A 13,942-nucleotide genomic window follows, 5' to 3' on the forward strand; every position below is an offset into this window, starting at 1 on the left:
ATACCTACTCCGAATTTTTCTTTTGCTTCCTTCACTGCTTGCTCAATATACAGATTGAATAACATCGGGGAGAGGCTACAACTCTGTCTCACTCCCTCCCCAACCACTGCTTCCCTTTCATGTCCCTCGACTCTTATAACTGGCATCTGCTTTCTGTACAAATTGTAAATAGCCTTTCGCTCCCCGTATTTTACCCCTGCCACCTTCAGAATTTGAGAATATTCCAGTCAACATTGTCAAAAGCTTTCTCTAAGTCTACAAATACTAGAATCTGTTAAGATAAGTCGTAGGGTCAGTATTGCCTCACGTGTTCCAACATTTCTACGGAATGCAAACTGATCTTCCCAAAGGTCGGCTTCTACCAGTTTTTCCATTCGTCCGTAAAGAATTCACTAGTCTGCGAGAAAGATCCCGTAATGCTGAGTGTGTTACGCCTCCGTTCTCAAAATACAAATTTTGTGGAATTATACAAATTGTACTCTATTCGTCTGATACATTAGAGATGCTTTTGCAGTGCTAGTGGGCAAGGACTCGCGCTGTGGTTTTCGAGTGCGCTAGCTTTGGTTCACCGTGTGTACAGGGTGAAAAGTATTTAAACCGACAAACTCTGGGAGGTTGTAGGGGACAGCAAAACAAATATTTTTCCCTAATGTCATTCTTTTCTACGAGAATTATTTAAACCGGTGGAGGCCATATTACACACTTCAGTTGTTAGGGGCCGTATTACGATCTTCAGTTGTTCGAGAGCGTATTACGCTCTTCAGTTGTATGCAACTGCTGTCCACCAGTGTAGTAGTGCTTTGTCTCTGTTTACTAATGCAGCGATATACCCGGAGTGAGTACACTCATATGGTTGGTGCGTACTACGTAGCACACCACAACGGACGAGCTGCACAGCTGGTTTATCAACAGCCATAACCTAATCGCCGTATCCCGCATCATACGATCTTTGCTGCTGTGTACCAACGTCTGCGTGAGACCGGATCATTTAGCAGATTACCTGGACAGGGACGCCGTCGCACGGTAAGAACCCTGCAATTTGAGGAAGCTGTCTTGCAGCATGTGGAGCGCGATCCTTCAATCAGCACTCGTGCAATTGCACGTAACATGGGGACGAATCAGAAGAATGTAAGAACAGTCCTTCGAGAGCAGTTGTTACGTGCATTTCACTTACAGCGTGTCCGCAACCTGGAACCAGTTGATTATCCACCCAGAGCACAGTTTTCACAGTGGTACCTGGAACAGTGTGAAATCCTACATTTCCATCCTCTGTGTTGTTTACCGATGAAGCAACGTTCGGGCGTGATGGAGTCTTCAACATGTACAATTCGGATGTTTGGAGTGAGGATAACCCAGGGACGCCGTCGCACGGTAAGAACCCTGCAATTTGAGGAAGCTGTCTTGCAGCATGTGGAGCGCGATCCTTCAATCAGCACTCGTGCAATTGCACGTAACATGGGGACGAATCAGAAGAATGTAAGAACAGTCCTTCGAGAGCAGTTGTTACGTGCATTTCACTTACAGCGTGTCCGCAACCTGGAACCAGTTGATTATCCACCCAGAGCACAGTTTTCACAGTGGTACCTGGAACAGTGTGAAATCCTACATTTCCATCCTCTGTGTTGTTTACCGATGAAGCAACGTTCGGGCGTGATGGAGTCTTCAACATGTACAATTCGGATGTTTGGAGTGAGGATAACCCACATGCCACAGTTACTAGCGTTCATCAAGTGCGGTCCTTCGCTAATGTGTGGGTCGGTGTTGTTGGGGACTGTTGAAAGGTCGGGACACACTCGTCCGGGCCGTGTCAGGGCCGAGCGTCGGCGAGTGACGGCCGTTCCTGCAGGGGCCACACATGACCGGGGCACGTCCGCGTCTTTGTTGTTCCTTGTAGTGACTCGGACGCGGTGAGCTGTGTTTCTGTTTGTGAAAGCTGTAAAACATGTTCACTTGGAAAGTCATTGGAAAACAATACGCTTAGCGTCCCAAAGAGTAAAACTTTAGCCGGAACTGATGTTGAACTTCCAATGGTAATTGTAGGCGATGAAGCTTTTCCTCTCAAAACATACTTGATGCGACCATATCCTGGCAGGAACTTAACAAATGACAAGGCTATATTTACTTATCGTTTGAGTCGGGCAAGAAGAATATCCGAAAATGCATTCGGTACACTGCAACAGAAATTTCGAATATTTAGAAAAATCTTTAAGGGAGATCCGAATAACCTTACAATGATTGTGACGGCTGCGTGTGTACTGTACAACTTTATTGGAAAAATGGAAGGTTATAGGGTGCCGGAACAGAGGATGGATCAAAAGCAAACTGCTGAGGGATCCGGAAGATCATCAAATCTTCGAAACCTACCTCGAATTCGTGGGAGATCAACAGACGCTGCATTTGCTGTACGAGAACAACTCAAAAAATTCCTGAATTCTCCACAGGGGACTGTGGAATGGCAAGAACATGTCGCCTTGGCGATATAACGATGACATAACCCAAACATCTGTTTGTAAAATAAAAAGTAAATAAATATCTTTCGGGTATTAAAGCTTGTATAGTTTTTATCTTACCTTTGGCTTGTAGATCTGTTGCAATTGTCTTCCAAACTCTGTCTTTGTACTCGATATTCCTGTAGTTTTCACTTCCCTGATCGTAAAGAACAGGAAACTTACGAACTTCTTCCATTAGTCGTTCCACATCCATGTTTTGTACACAGAACAGTCTTGCCCAGTTGCACAGCTCACAAGACAATTCTACCGTCAGCCCGTGTCCGTCACGTGAAAAATTAAACAGGGCGAATCCTGCCCGGTCCGGCCGCGGCCCGTTGACGTTCCCCGTGCACGACCCGGTCAAGTGGGGCCCGCTACGCTACATTAGTCTTAATGATGTATTTCGTTGTCCGGGTGACGGCCGATACTCGGACGTGTCTCGGCACGGACACGGTCCGGAGATGTGTGTCCCGACCTTCATTGGGCCGTATCTGCTACCTAGGCTATTAAACGGCAGGGACTATTACAATTTTCTCGCCAGAGCGTTGCCAGAATTGCTGGAAGACGTCCCGCTCTCTACAACACAACGCACCTGGTTCCAACATGACGGGGCGCCGGCACATTTCAATCGTAGTGTGCGTCGATTCCTTGACCGACGGTTCCCAGAAACGTGGATTGGCAGAGGTGGTCCTGTACCGCGGCATGCTAGATCCGCAGATATGTCCCTTCTCGAGCTTTTTGTGTGGGGAGAGGTGCTCAACCTTCTTTACGCAACTCCTGTTGCATGAGAAGAGGATCTGGTTGCCCGGATAGTAGCAGCAGATAGAACATGATCCGACGGTGTAACTTGTTTACGTGTCAATGGAGGCATTTTTGAAAATCTACTGTAATTGAAATTGGGTTGTGTTAATGTGTTGTCTCTTGATCATAAAAAAAAAAATCGAAAAGTGTTTCTTGGTTTAATTAATTTGCCGCCAGAGATATCTTTCTCTACCGGTTTAAATACTCCTCATAGGAAAAAATGACATTAGGCGAAAATATTTGTTTTAGTGTCTCCTACAACCTCCCAGAGTTTGTCGGTTTAAATACTTTTCACCCAGTAGAGAACAAGAGAGATCCTATCACAGCTACCTGGAGCACTACTGGGATGGAGAGGAAGAGAAAATCATGCGGCATCATATGCCGGAGAACGCTCTCTACACAGTCGAAAGACTGATGACTTAAAAATAAAAACATACCGGCGCGACTGGTGTGAGGTTTACGCTGCGAGGGACAGACCCTGTGCCCCAGTGCTGCACCTCCGGCTGGATGCATTAGGAGGCGCCCGGAGCGCAGCAGTCGCCTCACCGTTAATGGTCGAAACCACTTATCGCCTGCAATTACGTTAATTAACTTCTCAGCCTCTCTCGGGCGCCCGGAAAGGGAAAGAGAGAAAAATAAATGGGATCTGAGGATCGGAGCCATTTCTTTCCTCCGCGGATCACAAAGGGCGTGAGAAGGCGGCAGCTGAGGAGGAGCCGCTGCAAGCCGACAGCCCGGATGGATCGCTCCGCAGGAGCGGAGGCTGCAAGAAAGCGCGACGCTCCGGCACCCGAAATCTGGCAGGAAGAGGCTAACTCGGCGAAAGCCGCCAAGACGAGGACCCGTCGTAACTTACAGACACGGGCAGCAAAATCTCCATTATCAGTACTGCAGATCAATTCTTTACGCACACGAAATGTTGAGCGCTATTGACAAGGGATTTCAAATTGATTCCGTATGTCTAGATTTCCAGAACTCTTTGGATACTGTATCACATAAGCGGCTTATAGTGATTTAGCGTGCCTACGGAATATCGTCACAGTCGTTCAAATGGTGCAAATGGGACTTAACATCTGAGGTCATCAGTCCCCTAGATCTTAGAACTACTTAAACCTAAGGACATCACACACATCCATGTCCGAGGCAGGATTCGAACCCAAGGTATAACCACTCATTACTACTACAATACAACTTTACTATTATTGCTAATCAAATACCCATGCAAAGAACACTTTCGCATACACTTACTGTACATATTATACATGCTATGCATACTATATATACTATAAAGTATGGCAGGCCACGCCCCACAAAAAGAGATTTTCGGCAACTTTTTCCCAAATTTCTTAAATCTATCTATTTCTTTAAACTATTATTTGTGATCAGTGTTTGCAACTGGATACGATCATGAAAGTCGACAGACATCCCAAACGGTTGAAACTGGTTATGTACACGTCATACGAGTAGTGACGTCACAGAAGCGTGTCACGAAGGTGAGCCTTGCATTTCCCACAGAAGGAAAGGTGCATCGATTGATTTGATAACAGACTGAAAACCAAGTTTATGTTGCTTGAACTAAAAATACCAGAGATGCCGTTAGTAGTAAGGCTACCCAGACAAACTACTTCCTAAATTTTCCCAGTACCGAAATTTTGTTTCCCAAAAATTTCCCCAGGGTTTCAGTTCCCGCAAACGTTCTCCCCGAAAAATACTTTTCCTCAAAATTGCGAAGAAAACAATCTGAGTGTTCACGCCAGACGTTATCATAGGCTGCAGTTAGACCTAAGAAGATCCCCAGATTTATCTTCTGCTGCTGAAAGCCACTTTGGAAGAGTGTTGCTATGTTTACTCCTGTTCCTCACATCCTCTTCCTGGCGTAAGCTGACCCTGCTCTGTGGGGACGTGTTTGTTGATGGCCGAGCAGATTCTGTTACGAATGATCCTCTCCAGGGGCATGAACGTGACACTAACGAGAGAAATGGAGCGGTAGTTTTCGACTTATGAGGGTTCTCTGATCGGCTTTTTATTGCAGCAATGATCTTAATTTTCTTGGAGAGAGGTGGCTGATTACGTATCATTGAGATATTTGAAAATAAGATGTTCAGCTGTTAGAAAGTAGCAGGACTACTGTGAAACAGAAAATCTAGGTTTTCATGTTTTTCGTTAACTTCTATGCTGTCTTCCAGTTGAACTGCTTCCATTGTAGCAGTAACTACAACCTGCTATCCGAATGGTGTAGCACTGCTGATGCGGCCCGTCAATCGCTATAAGCACGAGACGCTACTAAAATGGGCAACTCCCCATTGCACTCACCACCTAAGATGGAGCAGTGGACAGACCGTCAAAAACTAAACACAGATCAAGCAAGAAAACAGGAAGAAGGTATACTAATCTGTATAAGAAGAAGCAAAATAGAAACAGTGACTGGTCCAATCTCAAGACGTGCAACGTCGAGCGAATCTGCGTAGTAATGGAGTGGCTATGTGGTGACGGTGTCAGACTACAACGGTAGTGATCCGTGTTCGTATCTCCCTCGTGCCCCACACATATTTCACAAAATTATGATATGTCCGTCCGGTCACTGAGGCGTCTGTTCGCTATATTCAAATTTGTGTCGTGGTGCAACGACCGACTGCAACAGCGAGGTGTAACGAAGGGAGCTCCAGACATGCATAGGAGGTCTGTTCATAAAATTATGGAACGTTGTCCACAAAATTTTCTACGTTTATCTTTTACTTATTGTGCATGGTCTCCTTCAAAGTGCTCTCTTCCACAACTGATACGCCGCTCCCAACACTGTTTCCACTTCCGGAAGCAATTTTGGTAAACCCCCTGCTGGATCGCGCGAAGCGCCGTCTGCGAGGTTTCTTTTATCTTGTCTATCGTTGCAAATCTACGTCCTTTCAGCGGGGTTTCCAATTTTGGAAATAAAAAAATGTCTGCGGGGGCCATATATTGAGTACGGAGGATGAAGCAGCACAGTGATTTCGTTCTTTGTGCGATTGTCACGCACCAAAGGGGATGAATGCGCGGGTGCGTTACCGTCAAGAAGTAACCATGAATTGCCTTGCCACATATCAGACCATTTCCTTCTCACATTTTCCCACAGGCGTCGGAACACATCCCAATAGTACCATCGACTAACAGTTTATGCTTGTGGCAGGAATTCATGATAAACTAATCCCTCAACGTCAAAGAATACTGTCAGCACGGCTTTGACATTTGAACTGAACTGACGAGCTTTTTTTGGTCTCGGAGAACCTTTCCCGAACCACTGTGAAGATTAAACCTTGGTCTCAACATCATAACGGTATATTCACGTCTCATCACCAGTTATGACTACCTTAAGTAATATCTCGATGTCATCTGCTTGATCCAAAAGCTCTTCGCAGGTTCAGTAGCGAAGATTTCTCAGGTGTTGACTCATGAGCCGTGGGACGAACTTGGCGGCAATACGATGCGTTCCAAGATGCTGTGTCACACGATGCGTTCCAAGATGCTGTGTCAGGATTTCAGGACACGATCCAACTGAAATACAATCTCTCTGACAGTCAGTCTTCGATTGTCATGCACAATTCGGTTGACCTTCCTCAAATGAGCATCGTCGGTAGACATCGAAGGGTGTCTTGGTGTCCTGAAAGAGGGTCATCTTTAACTTCCGTCCGGCCCTTCTTAAACCGAGGGAACCATTTTTAACACCGAGTAGGACTTAAGAACTCATCACCGTAGGCTTCCTGCATAGTTTGGCGTGTCTCTGTAAAGGTTTTCTTAAGTTTCAAGCTCCTCTAACTCTGCCATCTCGAAATTCGGGAACTGTGCGACACAACGTTCTACTCAATACAGCACTGAACGACATCCAACAGAGATACTACAATGAAACTTCCGGCAGTTACACATTAAACACTGGCGTGTACAGCTATGCCAGTCGCGTTTCGTTCCAAATCATTACTGGGGCGAAACTACGAATGTTCCGGAATTTTTTGAACAGACCTCTACGCCAGTACCACATGTTATGATTCTGATGTTCCGTTTCGAAAGTTTTGACTCTTGAATTCCTTTTCTGTAACATAGTACACAGTCTATGCGCCACCTCACCTGCTCTCACTATTCACATATGGCTCATCTGCCTCATCTATATCTACATGGTTACTATACAAGTCACACTTAAGTGCCTGGCAGAAGGTTCATCGAACCATTTTCGTACTTCTCTACAGTTCCACTCACGAATGGCACGTAGGAAAAAGGAACACGTAAATCTTTCCCTTCGAGCTCTGATTTCTCTTATTTTATTATGATGATCATTTCTCCCTACGTAGGTGGGTGTCAACAAAATATTTACGCATTCAGAAGAGAAAGTTGGCGATTGAAATTTCGTAAATAGATCTCGCCGCAAAGAAAACCGCCTTTGTTTTAGTGACTGCCACCCCAACTCGCGTATCGTATCAGTGACACTCTCACCCCTATTACGCGATAACACGAAACGAGCTGTCGTTCTTTGAACCCTTTCGATATCCTCCGTCAATCCTACCTGGTAAGCATCCCATACCGCGCACCAATATTCCAGCAGAGGACGGACACGTGTAATGTAGGCTGTCTCTTTAGTGGGTTTGTTCCATATTCTAAGTGTTCTGCCAACAAAGCGCAGTCTTTGTTTCGCCTTCCCCACAATATTATCTACCTGGTCTTTCCAATTTAAGTTGCTCGTAATTGTAATTCCTAGGCATTTAGTCGAATTGACAGCCCTTAGATTTGTGCGATTTATCGTATACCCAAAATTTGTCGGATTTCTTTTAGCACCCATGTGGATGACCTCGCACTTTTCTTTGTTAGTGCTAATTGCCACCTTTCCCACCATACAGAATTCTCTCTAGATTATTTTTTATTTGGGATTCATCGTCTGATGATTTTACTAGACGGTAAATTACAGCGTCATCTGCAAACAATCGAAGGGGGGCTGCTCAGATTATCACCTAGATCATTTATGTAAATCAGGAACAGCAGAGGGCCTATGACAGTATCATGCGGAACGCTAGATATCACTTCTGTTCTACCCGATGATTTACCGTTTATCACTACGAACTGTGACCTCTCTGAGAGGAAATCACGAATCCAATCACACAGCAGAGACGATACTCCATATGCAAGCAATTTGATTAATAGTCGTATGTGAGGAACTGTGTCAAAAGCCTTCTGGAATTCTAGGAATATGAAATCGATCTGAGATCCCTTGTCGACAGCACTCATTACTTTATGGGAATAAAGAGCTAGCTGCGTTGCACAAGAACGATTTTTTCTGAATCCGTGTTGGTTATGTATCAATAAGTCATTGTCTTGAAGGTGATTCATAATGTTCGAGTACAGTATATGCTCCAAAATCCTACTGCAAATTGAGGTCAGTGATGTGGGTCTGTAATTCAATGGGTTACTCCTATTTCCTTTCTTGAATATTGGTGTGACTTGTGTTACTTTCGAGTCTTTAGGAACAGACCTTTCGTCAAGTGAGCGGCTGTATATGATTGCTAAGAACGGGGCTATTGTGTCTGCATACTCTGAAAGGAACCTGACTGGTATACCATCTGGACCGGAACACCTACGATATCTGCGTCTTTAACCAATGTGTAGTACTGCAGTTGTCAAGACTAAAGAAGGAGATCATTCGCGTCGATGACAAGACGGTAAGTTCATAGTTTTGTGAAAAAAAAAGAGGACTCGAGGGAGGCTTGAACAAGGATCTCCCACTTCGCAGTTCTGCGCCGTAAACACGCAACCACTACACCACGGTTTCTTCTTAATTCACTCGATGTTGCCCATCTTGAGCTCGGACCGTTCACTGTTTCTATTTTGCTTCTTTTTTTCACAGTTCAGTACACCTTCTTCCTGTTTTCGTGCTTGACCAGTGTTCAGATTTTGACGGGCTAGCCAATATTCAAGAAAGGTAGTAGGAGTAATCCACTAAATTACAAGCCCATCCGTTAACGACGATATGCAGTAGGATTTTGGAACAAATATTGTGTTCGAACATAATGAATTACCTCGAAGAAAACGGTCTATTGACGCACAGCCAACAAGGGTTTAGAAAACATCATTCTTGTGAAACACAACCAGCTCTTTATTCACATGAAGTGTTGAGTGCTATTGACAAAGGATTTCAGATCGATTCCGTATTTCTGGATTTCCGGAAGGCTTTTGACAATATCACACAAGCGGCTCGTAGTGAAATTGCGTGCTTGTGGAATATCGTCTCAATTATGTGACTGGATCTGTGATTTCCTGTCAGAGAGGTCACAGTTCGTAGTAATTGACGGAAAGTCATCGAGTAAAACAGGAGTGATTTCTGGCGGCCCTTTTCTGTTCCTTATCTATATAAACGATTTGGGAGACAATGTGATCAGCCGTCTTAGGTTGTCTGCAGATGACGCTGTCGTTTATCGACTAATAAAGTCATCAAAGAACAAAACAAATTGCAAAACGATTTAGAAAAGATATCTGAATGGTGCGAAAATTGACAGTTGACCCTAAATAATGAACAGTGTGAGGTCATCCACATGAGTGGTAAAAGGAATTCGTTAAACTTCGGTTACACGATAAATCAGTCTAATCCAGAAGCGGTAAATTCAACTAAATACCTAGGTATTACAATTACGAACAACTTAAATTGGAAGGAACACAATGTTGTGGGGAAGGCTATCCAAAGACCGCGTTTTATTGGCAGGACACTTAGAAAATGTAACAGACCTACTAAGCAGACTGCCTACACTACGCTTGTCCGTCCTCTTTTAGAATACTGCTAGGCGGTGTGGCATCCTTACCAGATAGGACTGACGGAGTACATCGAAAAAGTTCAAAGAAAGGCAGCAAGTTTTGTATTATCGCGAAATATGGGAGAGAGTATCACAGAAATGATACAGAATTTGGGCTGGAAATTATTAAAAGAAAGGCGTTTTTCGTTGCGACACAATCTTCTCATGAAATTCCAATCATCAACTTTCTCCTCCGAATGCGAAAATATTTTGTTGACGCCGACCTACATAGGGAGGAAATATCACCACGATAAAATAAGGGAAATCAGAGCTCGTATGGAAAGATATATGTGTTCATTCTTTCCGCGCGCTATACGAGATAGGAATAATAGAGAATTGTGGAGGTGGTTCGATGAACCCTCTGCCAGGTACTTAAATGTGATTTGCAGAGTATCCATGTAGATTGCGACGCAGCAGTTAAAATAACAAAGAAGTGGTTGCAGAGTTCCCACGAATGTGCATATAGCAAGTGTTGGTAAAAAATGTTATTGCAAATTTTTGCTCTCATGTAAATCTCAGGGGATGATTTCCACACTTGGTGCATTAGTACACTTCCACACCCGCGCATTTGTTATAGTTTTTGAATTAATTATTCACTCAGACATAAGTACAGTTTACGCTAGGGAACAAAATTAGGCGACTATTATAGCAAAATCAGTTTTTTTTCGCGACACAGTTCAATCTCTATTTATTGGCGTTGTCCTTTTCTTTCACACATTGAAATTAGGACTGGTGAGACGGTTTACAGTTTTACTTTAATAATAATTTGACTCCGAGCCCCCAGGAGCATTAATTTAGGCTGTTATAATCTAAATTTATTCAGTCTATTCGAACAGTTCCACAAGTCCCACTGTCCTCTTTGTTCTAACAGTTTTGGCGCGAAATCACAGACCGCCACATGTTCACTTACGACGATGTATACCTCGTAAACCGTACTCACACAAATAATCGTAGCACTTCCACTTCACCAAATATATGCTTGCACACTTGCACTAATAAACAATACTCTTTGTCGAAATAAATCGGCGCGAAAAAGAATTCTCAAACGACCACATGGGCCACCCTCAAGTGCGGCTTGCTCGCCACCAACCCTCCAAAACGACTGACCAACGACTCACAACTGGCCAAGATGGCCTCTCGTGTATATAGGCTCGGACATCAACCCCCTCGTTATGCAAGTACCAGTCTCACCAGTTAAGGTTAGAAATTTTGATACATACATCCCTCGACAGAAATAAGTACACCATCGGAACCGCGCTAAAAAGTACATCTTATTTCCTATATTTCATTAATTTCTAGGATTATTCTGTCGCCCGTAAATCAAGTTTTAGTTTTTGCAAAATTGCGCCACTTAGCGCAAATTTGTTTGTTGACATCTGTGCTGCGAAGTTTTAACATAGAACTGTGAAACGTCCCCTTAGAAAAATTCCACATGACTGTGCTCAAACTGACACACAATATTTTTTAACGCAACGCAATCTGACTTTCAATAATCCCTACAAAACAATGGCGCTGACTAACATTAACCTATACGTTTCACAAATCACTTACCTCACAAAAATCTTCGTTACTCGAACTACTGCAATACAGCGAGCGCCACTACTGCCAGCTAAATAAAAGATTGAAACTACTGAAGGCACTAACTACTGATAGGCATAGTTAGCAAAAGAAAGATTTTGGTAGAGAACAAACAATGTATTTACCTTAATAGTGTTCAAAAGTCATAATATATATATATATATCAGCCCATGTTATCCAATATCACAAATTTACTCTTTCTGATGGACACACGTCCAGATCGTCCGCTCTCAAAATTCCGCTCTCTCTCTCCCCACATCCACCACTGCTGGCGGCTCACCTCCAACAGCGCAACGCTACGCGCTGTTAACAGCCAACTGCCCAACACTACAATAGCAAATTCCAACAATGCCACCCAGCCACAGACTGCACACACCACAGCCAGTGATTTTCATACAGAGCGCTACGTGGCGGTGGCGTTACCAATATAAGAACCTAAACAGCCTACTTACAAATGCATAAAGCACCGTTTTTAGACGTAATCTATAGCGATCTACACATTGCGCTGCTCAAAAATCTTCATATTTACAATAATTAATTAATTATGGGCGATAAATATCAATAACAATTTGCAGTCAATGAAAACTTTTGCAAATCAAGTGTGCCGGCCGAAGTGGCCGTGCGGTTCTAGGCGCTACAGTCCGGAACCGCTACGGCCGCAGGTTCGAATCCTGCCTCGGGCATGGATGTGTGTGATGTCCTTAGGTTAGTTAGGCGACTGATGACCTCAGAAGTTAAGTCGCATAGTGCTCAGAGCCATTTGCAAGTCAAGTGTATAGTATAACTTAACTAGTTTTACAGTAATTCTCAATTTTCCGGTGCTCAGAAACGGCATATATACATATAGGCTTGCAATGAATGCCAATATGGCGCCTCACAACTCTGTACTGAAGGGAGACGGCGTAATTGTGACGTAGGTGGCGTTGTGCCATCTCATTGGTCAACGCTCAGACGCACGCTCAGAATACCTGACATGCCAGATATTATGTCCATTATAATTATCCGGGCTGTTATGCCGTGGTCGATTGACGAATTCTGTGGTGATTCCCAACGTTTCGTCTCCGACTGCGGGAGACATCTTCAAGGGGGTCCGTAGCTCGATGGAAGGTCCGACACACCCACTGACTCGCTACTGACTGCCGCTAAATTCCGTGTCCGTGAGCTCCCGCGCCGCGGCGTGACGTCACGTGTTTTGAAAACGTCAGTGCAATTGGCCGCTGTCCGTCGCCGTCGATCGCCGTTGCCATCACCCAGTAGTGGACGGGTGGTACACACATCCATATAGCGATATATAACGGATATTCCTCCGCCGAAATAAAACGTGCGTTGAGGCAGCCACGCAGAAATCATACTGACGTACAGGCTACTGCAAAATCTAAGGTTTTCCTGCCGTTTGTTAAAAATGTAACGGAAAGGATAGGGAGGGCCTTGACGAAGGAGAATATTAGCGTAATTTAGAAGCCCACCAGGAAGATACAGGAATACCTTAAACCTGCCAAGCACGCTCGCAAACCATTGGAAAAAGCTGGGGTGTATAGGATCCCATGCAGCTGTGGTGATGTTTATGTGGGCACCACCAAAAGAAGTTTCTAAACGTTTGGAAGAGCACAAGGGAAATTGTAGAAGAGGAGAAACGGAACGATCAGCTGTTGCGGAGCATGCTTTCCAGCCAGGTAACCACCATATTCGTTTAGAGGAGACGCAAGTACTAGCGGCCACAAGCGGATATTACGAAAGGCTCTACAGAGAGGCAATCGAAATCGCCAAACACCCTAACAATTACAATCGAAAGGAGGAGGGCGTGAAATTAAACGGTATATGGATGCCGGTGTTGAAGAAGGTGTGTACCACCCGTCCACTACTGGGTGATGGCAACGGCGATCGACGGCAGCGGACAGCGGCCAATTGCACTGACGTTTTCAAAACACGTGACGTCACGCCGCGGCGCGGGGGCGCGCGGACACGGAATTTAGCGGCAGTCAGTAGCGAGCCAGTGGGTGTATTGGACCTTCCATCGAGCTACGGACCCCCTTGAAGATGTCCTTCGCAGACGGGGACGAAACGTTGGGAATCACCTCAGAATTCATCAACCGACCACGGCATAACAGCCCGGATAATTATAATGGACATGATATTTCCTGCCGTCAAAGTCTACATTTTAGTATGCCAGATATTGCTCTGCACGTTCGGAAAGACTCCCGAAGGTGCTATTCCACGCTATGACGTCAGAAACTCGGCACGCCCAACGCTCAACGTTCGGATGCACGGTCCGTG

The sequence above is a fragment of the Schistocerca serialis genome, chromosome 1 (assembly GCF_023864345.2).
Source record: "Schistocerca serialis cubense isolate TAMUIC-IGC-003099 chromosome 1, iqSchSeri2.2, whole genome shotgun sequence".
NCBI lineage: Eukaryota > Metazoa > Arthropoda > Insecta > Orthoptera > Acrididae > Schistocerca > Schistocerca serialis.